This window comes from Triticum dicoccoides, chromosome 4A (assembly GCF_002162155.2).
Source record: "Triticum dicoccoides isolate Atlit2015 ecotype Zavitan chromosome 4A, WEW_v2.0, whole genome shotgun sequence".
NCBI classification, from domain to species: domain Eukaryota; kingdom Viridiplantae; phylum Streptophyta; class Magnoliopsida; order Poales; family Poaceae; genus Triticum; species Triticum dicoccoides.
Window position 1 is genome coordinate 270,129,258 of NC_041386.1, and position 12,705 is coordinate 270,141,962.

At 48.3% G+C, this 12,705-nt stretch overlaps 2 pseudogenes; one reads left to right on the plus strand and one right to left on the minus strand.

The window, feature by feature from the left end:
- The first annotated feature begins 1,060 nt into the window (after positions 1-1,060).
- LOC119283497 lies at positions 1,061-4,191 on the plus strand (annotated as a pseudogene).
- A 5,483-nt stretch (positions 4,192-9,674) lies between these two features.
- Positions 9,675-10,125, minus strand: LOC119288878 (annotated as a pseudogene).
- Between the last annotated feature and the right edge of the window lie 2,580 nt (positions 10,126-12,705).

The window sequence follows — 12,705 nt, forward strand, 5'->3', positions numbered from 1 at the left end:
AGGACGCTCAGACAAAGAGCAGCAATGAGGAGGACCCCTACACAACGCCGAACGAGGTTGCGCCGGACCCCCAAACTTTGGATTGATTTTGGGGCCAGTACAATCTTTGTCTGCGGAAGTCGCTGGCGCCGGGTGAGAAAGTCAGGCAAGTGGCGTTCAAGAAGGAGATGGCGGAGGAGGAAGCCAGGTACCAGGCGGCCTATGAAGCCTGTGTTGCCGCCTGGAAAAAGGAGGCGGCAAAGCTTTGGGGGCGGGCGCGTCGTCGTGCAGAGAAGGTGTACGGAGATGGGTACTTCGCAAGGAAGGTCAAAGGCGTTAGGCGCCTCATTGCTATGTGGAGGTGGGCCGATAAGCTCCAACGTGCCACCGACGAGGAGCTTCGTTGGGCGCCCAATGAAATGGCCAGATCGTTCGCGCTCGTCCACCAGCAAGAGGCAGATCGGTATGTCAAGTGGTGCGAGGCAGAGTAAGGCCTCCGCGCTGGGAAGACGTCGCGCACCAGGGAGCTGCTGGCGAGGGGTTGCCGAAATACTGCCCCAGGAGGGATTATTAGTTCTAGTATTGTTCGTTTTCAAGTTTATGCATTTTACCTAGTAATTAAGTATCATCACGTATATGTGATGATATTATATATATATATATAGGGATTGACTAATGAATAATTAATATATATATATATATATTATCAATTCCATTTTCTATCTATTTTTGTATACTAATTTGTATCTAGCTGTTATCATCCAGATATATAGAATGAAAATCATATACACATACATTGAAACAGAACATATAAGAACGAAAAATAGAGTACACACATTGAAACAGAGCAATAAACAGAGCAATATTATGATTGTTGTGAATACATAGCGATCCACGTCAAAACGACTAAACAAAATAAAACGCATCCAGCAGCCCTTGCCTACGGTAGCTCTTGGCTCTGCCTGAACTCGTGCAGCCGTTCATCCAAGTGGTCGACACGCTCGCGGTACATCTGGAGCACGATCTCGAGCTCCAAGTTGGCTATTTCATCGGAGATCACCAACTCGAGGATGCGACGACCATGTCCCTCTACTGCGCTCAGGTGGACACCAGGGCCAAGGAGGCAGTCGAGCCTAGCGACCAGTGCATTGGCATCGAGCGGGCCACGGACAAGATGAACGGCGCAGCGGGCGTCCGGTGCAAGTATGGCGCGGTCGGCCTCTGGTGTAAGTACAGCACAGAGGGCATCTGCCCACTCCTGACGAGGAATGGGGGTACTGACGGAACGTGTACCCAGCTGCGACGCCCTGTCGAAGCAGGTAAGCACCGATGGTCCGCTCTTGTTGTGCGGTGTGACGCGCCTCTCGCTCTGCGGCCCTCCAACGGTCTCGTCATGCGGCGAGCCGCAGCCTATCGTCGCGGACGCGCCTACTTGCTCTGCGGCACGCCATCGATTTTGTTGTGCGGCGAGCTGCAGCCTCTCGGCGCTGACATGCCTATCTTGATCCGCGGCGCTGAAGCGCCATGCGCCGAGGGTCTGCTCAGCCCTGGCGATGATGCGCATCACGGCATCGTCCATCGCGTTGCCGGGGAGCGCCTCGGCCTCGATGGACCTGACGCCTTCTCGTTTTCCTCGTCAACAAGGTTGATGGCAGAGGCGGCGCTTTGGTGGGTTGGCATGCTTGGAAAAGGTGGATGTGCTACAGGCTATGCGTGTTGCCTCCCTACGTCGCGCGTCGCCTAGGTTTGTGCGCAATATCACTGGGTGGCGGGAAACCGGTGAGGAAATGGCGAGAAACGGTGGTGTGTTCATAAAACGCCATCAATTAATGAAAACTTAGCATAGAAGGAACATCGAGCTAGCACAAGAAGTAGATGATGATCGTTTATCCTGGTTAATTATGCATGTAATAGTTTACTCTGGTGTGTGGAAATGTCATGTGTGTACTAGCCACCTATTGTCCTGTATTACACACATCTTGTTTATGTGAAACATTTCTGTTCTCTTGGCTCGACACAAAAAGTTTATCGCAATGAACCGTATGTCGTATATCGCACACACCTTGATCTGGCTGACCGTTTCTTTTGTGTTGCCTAATCACAAACAGTTCATCTGAGTGAACTGTATGTCGTATATCATACACACCTTCATCTGGCTGCCCATTTATGTCGTTCCGCCTTATCACAAACAGTTCATCCGAGTGAATTGTATGCCGTATATCGCACACACCTTCATCTGGCTTCCCGTTTCTTTTATTCTGCCTCATCGCAAACAGTTAATTAAACTGAACTATATGCCCCGCATCGCACACGCAACTAAAATCTGAACCGTGTTTGATGTATCCTTCATCACAAACGTTTTGCATCTTTTTTGACGGTTTATTACATCGATGTTTGCAATTAATGCATCACACACAGTTTCGTAAATGGGTCTCTGATCGTAGTGTCGCGTTAGCAGCATCCTGCAGTAGTGTAATCATATGATTTGATATTATTAATTTTGATATATTTCTCTAAAAGGTAAATTAATCTTGGTTTGACTTTTCAAAAAATAATACACCTTATATTTGAGAACAGAGTCGGTATATTTTTTAGAAACCCAGCGAGGGCAACAGCGCTCTTTTGTCTTGTTGAAACCCGAAGGACATTGAACGATCTAGAGCCTTTCCGAAGTAGCTAAGCCAACCTATTTACGATCCCATTCAACTCCGCCGCTCCCCCTTCCTTTTATGCCCGCAACATTGTTGCTCATTTCCTCCGTTTCCCCTCCTAGAGTCGCGACTCTGAACCATAAAGTGTAGATCCCCGCGCAGTAGGAGCGATAACTCGTGCGTCCGAAATTTCCTCCAGTAAAACATGACATGATAACCGCTCGTGATCCTTCTTTGCACTGCGCACTCTCTTATTCTTGATCAGATTCATGTGTGGTCATGCCGCCAGTTGAGGTCATGCCGCCAGTTGAGCGGGCTGGGATGGGATTGATTGATGGAGTGCTGCTATTTTAGTTTGGTTATAGGATTCTGCATATGGTCTTGTGTGTCATATAGTATTAGTTAGATCATGGGTCTGGAAGTTGGGACTTGGGAGTCTAGACATTGCTCCTTGTAAGTTATTGTATTTCTTTCTCCCGCACAAAAGAGTTACTGTATTTCTTAGTTAGGCACAAGTATGCGAGTTATTACGATATGTGATATCCTAGGTTTTTGTTCAAGGAGCCGCCCTGATTGGTTGACTACCATTTGTTTAGCCAACCTCACAAAAGTTGCCATTTTTGGCCAACTAATTGGCTAGCCATATTCTTATTGATGATTTTCGTGATTTTAAATGAGAATGAGATTTGATCAAAATCATGATGGGCATTGTTTTGAGTGCAGTTGTCACCCAAGCACTAAGTGGGTGTAGAGGCTAGACAAGGTTTACTTGATGATTGAACTGCTCGATGCAAAGGAAGTGAAGCTCAACTTGAAGCCTGATGGCCATTTAAATTTCTCATCAAAGGACCCTGCTAATGATATGCAGTATGAGCTTGACCTTGAGCTCTTTGATGATGTCAGTGTTGAGGTTGGTGTCTATAATTACTGACAAATGTCATCTTCTTGGGTGCACTTTTTACATGCTAATTGTTGTTATTTATTTATTTACATGCAGGAGAGCCAAGCCGCTATTTCCCTAAGGACTATATGCTACCTTGTCAAGAAAGCTGAGGGCAAGTGGTGGCCTAGGATGCTCAAGAAGGAAGCCAAGCCACCTGTTTTCCTCAAGGTTGACTGGGATAAATGGCAATATGAGGATGATGAAGACATTGGATGTAAGTTCTGTGGTTCAAACATGTGTTTGTTTGTGTCATATACCCTACTATGTTGTTCAGGGTGAACTGGCCTCAAGTTATCTATGTCGCAGTTGGTGACTTTGGTGATATGAACTGCTCGGTATGGGTTTGGTACAATCTTTCTCCACTGATGAAGTAAATGTTAGCAAGGCTTCTCATTGCTCTTTATGTTTGCATAAGCTAGACATGGGAGGTGGTGATGATGATGATAATGATGAGATTTTGGAGGATGATGAAGACAATATGGTTGACAGTGCTAACAAAGGTACCTTATGATGTTTATCTTGTACTACATGATTTGTTTGGGAAGCATGTGCCTATTCAAGGCTTCATATTTCTGTCTTGCTATTTGATTAGTGCTATTCTGATAATATTCAGAATGAGCATACTAGTAAGACACTTTGATGAATCCTACTCTTAATTATTTAGCCTTTTAGGTGAACCCTCATTTTTCTGGAGGTCCAATGGGAGAGTAGCATAGACATATCTTCAGTGTTGCTTTCATAATCTGCCTATCACATACACATGCATGTGGAAGTGTTGAACTCTGTCCAGTTGTTCAATGTAAGTCGAGGCGACTGTCTCAACCATCAATTCCAAGAACAGTACAGAGAGACTTTGGTCAGCCTTATCTTTTGTGAATTATTACAAAATTTTGATTTGGTCTATTTATTGCAACCTAACGTAATGAACTATTGAATTCTGGTCTCAACTCTTGGATATCGAAAATGGATTTTATGGGTAGTACTGTTTTCTGAACTAATTCCATGTTGCAAATGCAACTGATGTAGATGTTGAGATAGAGGAGGGGGCAAGGGAGGGGAAGCACAGCCATAAAAAGATTGGAGGCGATGGCATCGTTACAATGATGATCATGAGATCTATATCTAGACACTGGTAGAATTTTAGCGTGCCCTTGAAGTTGGTTAGGTGGTGTTGGTAGCTTTTGGCCTAGGGCTATCTGTAGTGTTTGACGGACGACACTGTTGTGCATTTTGTTATCCTCCACTTCTTGTTTATTGTAGACCTGCTAGGTATGTTAATTACATGAGATTGTGGTGCACGTATCTCAGATAGTATAAGATTGCTTACTGCTGATGAAAACATGATGGGCCTATTTGGATTGCAGCCTAAGGTTGCCACCCCTAACTTTAGTCATGCCATAGTATCTTAGGCAGTGCATGTGTTTTGTTCATTGCCACACATGTGGCTTGCCACACTTTATTAGCTTCATGGTCCACATGCCATAGGCTTAAATTTTATGCCACACTTTGCCTAAGATAAGGAGCTAGTAACACTGGAGGGCCTAGAACTTGTCCAGGATGTGATGGTTTAGTCCTAGAACTTGCAAAAGAGCACTGATCAGTCCTAGAACTTGTTCAATATGTGCGAGTTTAGTCCTGGGCCAATCACACGCAGCCAAGTGGAGCCAGTCGGCCCGAGACGGTTGGTGCTGGAATTTTTGCACTTACCCCCTATTGTTTCTCAAATTAAACACGCTGCAAAATGTGTTCTAGGTCGATAAAACGTTGCACACAAATATTAATACACTCGGTAAGAGAGCACCACTGCAGATTTGTATATATTGTTCCAAAGCAAATTCCTAATAGGTTTTACAATGATTAGCACAAGCATGTTGAAACAAATTGATGCTACTTTCTTTTGGAGCAATTTTCAGTACAAAATTTAGGTCGTTGAAGAAGGCATATGATGACTAATGACAATTTGTTTGGTGATTGTGTTACTGCTTGGATTTTGTAGAACAAAGTAGGAAGGGAAAGGGATATTGAAATCGGGAGAGTGCATAATAAATCAAATCGTTACTGTGTGAGTGACACAAACGAACCAATTTGTTTCTCAATTAATGTGGATCTTGATTATTATTTTTATCATTTTGGCAAAAAGCCTTGCCATTTGATTGGGACTCCTTTTTCGTTGGAGAGACACATAATGGACAACTCCTAGCCCCTAGACCCTAGCTCCTAGCCCCGGTGTCTAGCCCTCCTACACACCGGCTGCCGCTCTGGCCCGGCGTCCATGATCCGTCTGTTCCACCGCACCACGACCCTCTCCATTGGCCCACGATCATGGCTCTCGTAGATTTCAACTTCGACATCGGTCAAGATTTTGCAGCGGAAGTTTGGAGGAAATGGGTTGTCCCAATCAACTTTGAGGAAGGCAAGGACATGGAAGAATTCCCACTAGTGGTAGAATTCACAAGATCTCGGATTGGATTGACAGAAGAATCTGTAAGCACTATTCTTTCATCATGTTTTGGTGGTCGTGCATCTCTGTTCAAAGTCAAATTGCTCCAATACTGGTCATTCAAGTTCTCTGTTTCCTCCAAAGAAGTGGGATTCTCAATCATCAAGGGAGGTAACATTGCTCTACCCCTCCTTAACGTTAATTTCTTCCTTTGGGGTAATGGTGGACCTAACTCAACGTTGATGGAGACTTCAACCCACGAAGGGTAACGATTGCACGAGTGCACGGAGGGCTCAACCCACGAAGGGTCCACGAAGAAGCAACCTTGTCTATCCCACCATGGCTATTGTCCACGAAGGACTTGCCTCACTTGGGTAGATCTTCACGAAGTAGGCGATCACCTTGTCCTTACAAACTTCTTGGTTCAACTCCACAATCTTGACGGGGGCTCCCAAGCAACACCTAACCAATCTAAGAGACACCACTCACCAAAAGGTAATAGATGATGTGTTGATGATGAACTCCTTGCTCTTGTGCTTCAAATGATCGTCTCCCAAACACTCAACTCTCTCTCACACAGATTTGGATATGGTGGAAAGATGATTTGAGTTCAAAGCAACTTGGGGAAGGCTACAAATCAAGAATCTTGTGGTGGGATTGGAATATCTTGATCTCAACACATGAGTAGGTGGTTCTCTCTCAGAAAATGTATGTCGAAAGTGTAGGCACGTTCTGATGGCTCTCTCTCTCTCATATGGAGAAGGGGGTGGAGGGGTATATATAGCCTCCACACAAAATCCAACCCTTACACACATTTGACCCAACTCGGCCAGACCGAATAGAAGAACTCGGTGAGACCGATTTAGTTCAAAATGTGAACGTTAGGAATCTCAATGGGACCGACTGAAACAACTCGGTGGGACTGATGTGCTAGGGCTTAGGGCAAACATAAACTCGGTGGCACCGATTACATCAACTCGGTGAGACCGAAGTGAAGCAATAAGGCAATAGAGAAAATGTCAAGCCAACTCGGTGGGACCGATTGCTATTTCGGTGAGACCGAAATAATTGCAACAAGCAATAGAGAATTGGCAAGGCCATCTCGGTAAGACCGAGATCCGTATCGGTGTGACTAAACTGTTTAGGGTTTCTGGCAATGGCTATGTCCTATGAACTCAGTGGCTCCGGGTGGAATGAATCGGTGGGGTCGAGTTGGAGTTTAGGGTTTTGACATATTTGGAATGAGAAAGTGATTGAGGGATTTGGAGCAATATCACTAATGTTGCGTTTGGATGTTCCCATTGGAGGCTTGGAATCTGATTTGGTATTGTAATCTTTCAATTCATGTGTTTGGTTGCATAGCAAATTGGCAGGCTGTAATGAAACGAAAACGATGGCTGAATTACATCCCACGCGAAGTGCCTGCCTACGATACGGAGCCCTCCCGCTCCGAATTACGCTGAAATCGCTTGCCCGGATACCTCTTCGAGCGGCCAGAAAAAAGAAGGGGACATGACTAGGAGAGGCTGACCGCGACGACCTAGCAGAGTCCGGCGGTGGCGGCCACCACCACGGAGTCTGGCGGTGGCGCAGGTGCCTTCCTCCCCTCTTCCCTAGCTCTTGCTCGTCATCCCCTTGAGACACTCCCCGCCATGGAGTCCGACGGCGGCACAGGTGCCTTCTTCCTCAGCCGGCCCCGCCCTCCTCCCCGGTTTCCATGCCCCGCCGTCCTTAGCCACGCCTGGTCGTCCTCCCTGCCCTCCGTCACCCGCCCCTCTTCTAATCGATTGGCCCTTAGTGCTCGCTGGCATGTAGGTCCTCTGCTCTAGATCTCGCGGCAGACGGAGTTTGCCATACACGGGGGGTTGTGCCTGCACGAGCTTGGACCATCACGCTCATCGGTGTCGCTCCATCCCGGTCGCGGATGGTCGGCTGACCGTCGGGGACGACGGCGTCCTGTGCTCCTAACTGCTGCTCGGCCGGCTCTGTTCAGGGTGCAGCTCATGCAAACCGTCAATTCCATTGTATGGCATCCAAACATAACATTGGTATTGCTAGCTTGTCTAATTCCAACCTGCAATATTTTGTACATCCAAACATCTGTATTGGTATTGGAGCCCATTGCAATACAAAGGTTGATTTGGTATTGGATCCAATGCAATTCAGAGGCTCTCAATAGAGACATCCAAACGTAGCGTAAGCATTTGAGCAAGCAAGCCATTAAACAACACCTCGTCCCCTTTTAATAGTATTGGCTTTCCTATGGATTCAATGTGATCTTGGATCACTCAAATAGAAATGAAGAGTCTTGAGCTTTTGCCAATATGTGTCCTTAGCATTTTGAGGGGTCCACATCTCTAGTCCATGTCATGCCATTCATTGAACTTTCTGAAATATTAAACTTGAATGGATATTAGTTCAATGAGCTATATGTTGTTATGAATTACCAAACCATCCGGAGTTTGGTTGCACTTTCACATGGTTGCGTCGGACGACGCCCATGGTGCATCCATGACCTCGGTGCGCTAACAGAAGGGTTGCGCGGCCGCCACTGCGTTCGGACGCCAGACGGACTGCACTGTCCCCGGTGAGGCAGTGACGGCTGCCCTAGCGTCAGACCCATGCGCCATTTGGGCGGATGCAATGGATTCCTGACGAATGGAGTTCGAGTGCAGTCGTGCACGGGCCACCTCCCAGGAGCGGCGGAGCGAAAGCCGGACGACCATCTCCTCCTCGGGGACGCGTCTGATAAGCTCAGGGTTGACGGATCTGGAGGTGAAGGACTCGGATCCGTTGCCCGCCATGCCGGAGACAGCCGGACGGCGCTAGAGACGAGCTTAGGTGGCGGAGGGGAGTGGAGTGAAGTGGTTAGGGTTTGGTCTGGCGAGTGGATGGGGAGGAATATATGTGGGGTCGGATGGGCCAACGTAAGCCGGGTCCAGCATGGCGGGTGTGCTCGGCCACCCCATATCCGACCGGGCGGGCCGTCCCGCCATTTAAGGAGGGTTTGAGATACCCTGCTGTAGATGCTCTAAATCCCTGAGAACCTCCTCTTGGTGCATGTAGTGATGACATTGTGTTGTAGTGAGTTTACATTTCTGTTTCTCAATTAGCTTATAAAGGCCCTGCTGCTACGGTAATAAACTGCACAGATTGGTTTTGTGCATGTGCTGATCCATAATATGTTGGAGTTGTGGAGCTGCTGTAGTTCAGAGGTTTTGTTGATAAATCTGGGGATCTTGCCCAATGTATAAGCACTACCAGTGACGGTACTATATATAGATATAGCTTCCATTGTCATAAATGATCACTGAATCTGAATCTAAATATTAGTACAAATACAGTATGATAGTGGCCGCTGCACCTACAGGTTCTGAACCTTTGTTCAGAAAAACTCGGACAGGTTCACGTACAGCTCGTCGAACTGCATGTCAGCCCCGAGGCTGCTGCCGGCGGCATAGCGGTAGCCACCGCTAAGCTGGCACCAGGAGCTCACCGGCGAGGAGGGGAACAAGGGCGGGGTGACAGGCTCTGCCGGCTACTGAATCCCTTCCGGTGTCGCAGCCGGCGAGTTCTGCTATTCCTAGCCGAAGGAATCAGGCGGATGCTGGTCCATGCCAGCCAGGAACGCGGTAGCCTGGGCATAGGTGTGCGTGCTGTGTTACACGACGTCGAAGAGCAGCGGGTCGGCGGCGGCGTGTTGCATCTGCTTGGTGGCCTGGCAGCCCTGCGTGTGCCGATGCGTGCACCAGAAGTAGGCCCTCGGGTACGTGGCGCCGAGGATGTCCTTCCAGCCGTACTTCCGCCAACTAAGCTCGTCGTCAAGCGGGCCCAAGTCCTGCATCAACGACACCCGGACCTGCACCCTCACCGCCGCCACCTTCCTGCCGCTCCTCAGCCGGTCGTTCACGCGCACCCGACGGCCGGCATTGCCTCCGCGTGGGCTGTTGTCAGCGAAGCGCACGGCACGATCGACGAACGCGGCCAGCTCGACGCAGAGCTCCCTAGCAACGCCCGGCACGCCCTGATCGCCGTTGACACACGCCTCTAGCTCCCTTGCCATCGCCAGCAGCCCGTCCAGCCCTCGCCAGCGTCGCCGTCATGTCCTCCATGCCCGGCGCACCAAGTCTAGTCAGTCGATCAGTGGCTAGCACACTAAGTCTAGTCAGTTGATCAGTGGCTAGCGTCGTCATCGAAGGAGATATCACATAAATTCGAGAAACGGCAGGGGGTAAGTGCAAAAGGTCCAGCGTTGACCAGCTGGCTCCACTTGGTTACGTGTGATTGCCCAGGACTAAGTTATCACATAAGGAAGGCTAGCCAGGATTCCGTGAGTTACTGTTCTCCTCCGTCCCCTGTTCCCCACCTTCCTCTGAATTTCCCCACTGTAATCGGCTGTTAACAGGGAGGACTTCGGATGGGAGGTTCCACGAGCAGGTAATTATAGGTTCACAACGATTGTGAGAGGAGGCAGAACATGACTTTGGAGATGGCGCCTCCCCTTCCTCCTCCCCGACCCGGGCGTCTCCGGCCCCTTCTGGTGCCACTCCGGCGGATCTCCTCCCCTCGTCGCCCCCTCCCCCTCCTCCCCATCCTCTGTTGGCGTGGTGGCCTCAGTGCGGCGGCCGGCTGCCTCACGGCCGCCGATTGGTTCCCGTTTCTGGGCTCTTGCCGTTGATGAGATGAACTCCTCTGATGATGATGGTGTCCCCTCTCGTGGCTCTACGCTCCCAGTGGCGGCTCTCTAGGCGTCGGCTCGTATCTGAAAATTTGCTCGTGGGGGCAGGGGCAGGTCGGTGTGTTCGCACATGAACACGTCACCGTGTACCTCCAACACCGAGGGTGATGCACCGTAGCTCATATCGAAGGAGACCCGTCCGGAAGCGCGGTACACAAGCAATCCAGCGGGTGCTTTTGAGGACCCGAAACCCCACACGCCCGGGATGGACCCCTTTAGGGCGCGCAACGGCTATGGGCTGCCCTAGGTCGGCCTAACCGCCCCTAGGGCCTCGAGGTTCGCCGCCCTGCAATGAAGAAGAACGAACGAAGAACGAGGAAGAAGAACAAGGGAGAAGGAAAAGTAAGGTAAAAGATATAGATAGATTTGTTCGATTGTGAGTTGTTGTTCAATAGGCCGTCACCTTTTATCTATATAAGAGGCGGATGGACTTCTCGTACAAGAAAAAAACTTGCCTTGCCGTCTAAATCATCAAAATCTAACCAAACTCGGACTTCGCACGACCTCCGACCTGGATGTCCGGCTCTAGGCCCGGATGATCCGGCCTAGCCCAATTTTCTGATAGCAGCTCACTGTTTTGGCTCTAGGATCCACATACGACATCGGATTAGGATGTTTTTTATATCAAAATCAACCGCCTCGACGAGACGCACAACTTTCATGTTGAACACTTTTTGATCCGAGGCCATCCTGATGGTGTTTCGGGCCGTTTTCTAAAGTCTATAGTAAAAAAAGTGTCTGGACGTCCGGACTTCTATCCGGATTGTCCGGCCTCCACCCGGATCATCTGGGATTGGACCCAGATCATCCGGCTACATCATAAACCTTTTGTTATTTTCGGTGCTTCAATTTCCCGGATGATCCGGGCCCCGGACCGGATCATCCGGCCAAACACTGCTGCATCGCACGATTTTGCCTATAACTTTCGCATACGACCTCGGATGGGGACGATTCTTATATCAAAATCGTTTGTTTCGACGAGACGAAGAACTTTGCAGTTGAAACTTTTCCCATGCGAGGCCATCTTGGGGGTGTAATCAGCTGAATAGTGTTCTGAATACAAAATCTGAGTACTTCGAACACAACTTCGGCCTTAGAGATGAGACCGGATGACTATGGCCCAAATATCAAAGTTTTTCCTTTCGACATTATGGAACTTTATCACTTTGAGCACTTCTCCATTTGAGGCCATCTTAATTAAGTTCTTCGCCGTGCCAAAATCTGGTGTCAACACATGCCCTCCTGTTTTTCGGCAAAGTTGTGTGCCGAAAAATAACTTGCATGATGCTTTTCCTAAGGACGATGTCAACACTTCATCGGCCATTTTATGTGCTTAGGACGATAAGTATATATCGGCCATTTGGATTAGCAACAAAAGTAAAGCTAATCAAACATATGATGATTTGGTAATACCCTTTCATGATGTAAGAAATTATATTGCATCCATGGTTTAAAATAAGCCCATTGAGGGTAACCAATCATACCTGATGAGAAATTCCATGGCATAGGCATCAACGGCATTGTTGAAGAAAATGGATAATGTGTGGACCGAAGATGTTGAAACCTTCGGCTTGGTCCTTCATAGTTTTCACTCTTTTCCTTCTTCACATTTGCCTCACTCCTTGTAAAGGAAGATTGCACATAATTCTTATTTTGAATACTTCCTTTTGGGAACTCATGCCATGTTTCTCTTTTCAAGTTCTTGTGCACTAAGCTTTTGCAACTTCTTCTTTTGCCAATATGATACGCCGAGTGGGCACCCCTGCTGCGATTTTGTTTGAAGTAATGGCAGTTCTTGTTTTGCCTTGTGCACTCTCAACTTCTTCCCTTCAGATTTGGCACTTGATTGATTTGCCTTATTGCCTTTTGTAGCCAATCTCAACACTTTACTTGGCTCTTTTTCATCTGAGATCATATCTGAAGTGGCACTCTTACGACCGTCTTGTTTGACGCG